Source organism: Microcebus murinus, chromosome 12 (assembly GCF_040939455.1).
Source record: "Microcebus murinus isolate Inina chromosome 12, M.murinus_Inina_mat1.0, whole genome shotgun sequence".
Classification (NCBI taxonomy): domain Eukaryota; kingdom Metazoa; phylum Chordata; class Mammalia; order Primates; family Cheirogaleidae; genus Microcebus; species Microcebus murinus.
This window is the reverse complement of record NC_134115.1, coordinates 67,336,995-67,340,480: the sequence shown is the minus strand read 5'-3', so window position 1 is coordinate 67,340,480 and position 3,486 is coordinate 67,336,995.

Here is a 3,486-nt window from a genome sequence, read left to right as displayed (position 1 = left end):
ACAGGCATCTCAAATTCAGCACATCCCAAACCATACTCAAGTCCTTTCCCTCTACCCCAAGGTTCTCTTCTTTGTATCTTTCACTCTCTTCATTCAATCATGCATCTAAGTCCCCAAGCTAAAAAATCTGGAGCCATTCTCAACAATTTCGTCTCCTTCACCCTGCACTAGTCATTCAGTAAATATTTACTTAGCATTTACTATGTACCACTGCTATATAATGTGCTGTAGCAAGAGAGACAAAGATAATTAAGACATGGCTCTAAATATTATATTAGCAGCTCAGTTTAGCAGAAGTAGCAAACAGGCAACTACATACAATCAGACACAAATCCTTTTCGTTCTGTCTCTTAAATGATTCTTGAATTCATTTTCCCTTCTCCATTCCCACTGCCAAAGCTTCAGTTCAAATTTTGTCTTTCTTTTTTTTTTTTTTGGCCTGGGTCACTGCAATTATCTCGTGCAGTTCCTTCTTTCTGCTTCTATTCTGGAAATACCCTGCTTCCGGAGTAATTATTTTAAAGACACAATCTGGCCTCAACCCACATACCTTTCCAGCTTTACCTCCAAGCATTATGTATGTCATTCTCAACTCTACACCCAGTATTAGTCACCAGGGCTTTTGTGGTATATTCTTGAGCATACGACGTCTCTGCCTAGAATTTTCTTCTCTATGAAGTGAACTTCTATAATATTCATTCTCAAAGAGGCAGCTCAACATCCCTTCTTCTACGAGGACTTTTTAAAATTCTCAGGCAGGATTAAATGCTCCTAGCAGCAGTCCCCAACCTTTTTGGCACCAGGGACCATTTTCATGGAAGACAATTTTTCCATGGACCAGGGAGGTGAGGGATGGTTTCAGCATGATTCAAGCGCATTACAATTACTGTGCATTTTGTTTCTATTATTACTGCATTGTAATATATAATGAAATAATTATGCAACTCACCATAGGTTGGGGATCCCTGTCTTAAAGGACTCTTCCCACCTCTATTTGTACCATCTGTCAGGCTGGATTTCTTTTTTGCTCTGTGTTTTGGCTTTTGCTTATTTACTTCTATTTTTTTGTAGTGCCCCCTCTCCTGACGCCCGGCCTGTGACCTCATTAAAGGAACATACTGGGCGGGGCACGGTGGCTCACGCCTGTCATCCTAGTATTCTGGGATGCTGAGGCGGGAGGATCACTCAAGCTCAGGAGTTCGAAACCAGCCTGAGCAAGAGCGAGACCCTGTCTCTACTAAAAATAGAAAGAAATTAATTGGCCAACTAAAAATATATAGAAAAAATTAGCCGGGCATGGTGGCACATGCCTGTAGTCCCAGCTACTTGGGAGGCTGAGGCAGGAGGATCGCTTGAGCCCAGGAGTTTGAGGTTGCTGTGAGCTAGGCTGATGCCATGGCACTCTAGCTGGGACAACAGAGTGAGACTCTGTCCCCCCCCCAAAAAGGAACATACTGTATCTATACTCTAATCTTTGGCAGCCAGAAATGTTAGAATGCTGAGCAGTTCTTCACAAAACATGAATGTAGACCAACAATGGGTCTACACAGAGACTTAGAACCAGGAAATGCTGGACTCTGGAGTTGGCTTGTGGCAGAGGGGACGACCGCCTCTGAGCTTCCACATGCCCCTCCCCCAAATAGAAATCATAGCAAAGCCCAGTTTTCAAAAAGAAAAGGAAACTGCTTACTAGGCAATAAGGCTTGTGTCTTATATAGATCATTTAATATAATCTCAACAACTCTTTGAGGGAAACGTTCTTATTCTTGTTCTACAGGAAACAGAAGCTCATGAAGTTAAGGGACTTTCCCAAGATCTTACAGCACCTGAGGGTTGCACTGGGATTTGAACTCAAGCCTGGTTGACATTGAAGCTACATTCTTTGTACCATTTCATACTGCTACAAGTTACAGATCACGGTTTGAGTTCTTGGTAATTGTTAACCGCCTGAGGGTCATGTAAAGTCCTTGGTAAGAATTGGCAATTACTTGGTGAATTACTATCCTGTATAGTGTCCACCTTGAAAACTTAAGATTTCTGAATTTGAGAGTCTAATACACAGTTATTTGAGTTTGTGCTCTAGGCTACAAACATGAATTTGGGGTTATAAACAATTAGTATGGTATAGTAATGCCTTGTTTGCACCATTTATAGACCCCAGTTGGGTTCTTCCACCACCAAGTAGAGAATTGGCGATTATTTCATCAGGTTAAGCAATGCAGATATACCACCATTGTTAATTAGGAAATGATGGTTGACAATGAGGGCTATGAATAGCAGATGAAGTGATAAACTCTCAGAAATTGGCAGAACCTTTGGGATAATCCAGTCCAAAGTTTTTATTTTATAAGATGAAGCCCAGAGGGAGGCAGGGACACACTCAAGATCAAGTAGTTAATGCCAGGGCCAGGATGCAAGAGGCAAGATCTTGATTCTTGGAATAATGTTCACTTTACCCCAAGCTCCCTTCTTAAATCTGAAGATAATTCACAGCCAATCTGGATAGATCAGGGAAACGGTGTATTTTTTTAAAAGTAAACTCACCAGTTTATTGTCAAGGTTTCTCTTTTCTTATGCCTTGATGATTTCATCTTTAAATGTCAAAAACTAATAACTTTTATACCCCAATCTGTGTGAGGATACAATTTCATTGTATGGATGTACTAGGCTTATTTTTCTACTCTCCTATTGACTGACATTTAAATTGTATTCAATTTTTTAAATTATAAACAACAGATATCGAAACCAGCCTGAGAAAGAGAGAGACCCCCATCTCTACTAAAAATAGAAATAAATGAATTGGCCAACTAAAAATATATAGAAAAAATTAGCTGGGCATGGTGGTGCATGCCTGTAATCCCAGCTACTTGGGAGGCTGAGGCAGAAGGATTGCTTGAGCCCAGGAATTTGAGGTTGCTGTGAGCTAGGCTGACGCCATGGCACTTTAGCCAGGGCAACAGAGTGAGACTCTATCTCAAAAAAAAAAAATAATTATATATATATATATATATATATATATATATATATATATATAGTGAACTTTTTAAAGGTTAGAATTTTAAAGTTTTTAGCTGACAATGGATTAACTGATCAGACATTTATCAAGCATCCATTTGTGTGCCTGGCACTGTGCTTTTTGCAAGATCACTAATAGTTCTACCTACCAGTTCACAAGATCAAGATGGGATTTCTCTATTAACTGTCCAGCCCACAATAGCCTCATCACAAAAGCTAAAATTTTAGGGGGGCATTCTCTGTGTCAGCTATTGTGCTAGACATTTTACAAGCATTTATTCATAGATGGGTAACTAGTATTCTCATCGTACAGATGAAGAAACTGAGTGTTAAGGAGTTTAAGTAACCCATGCAAGAACACATAAAGAATAAGCAGTAAAACTGAGTTCATTCATTCAACAAGTGTTAAGTTTCTTAACACCTACCAAATGCCAAGCATTGTTCTAGAGTCACACTGGAAAGTAATACAGT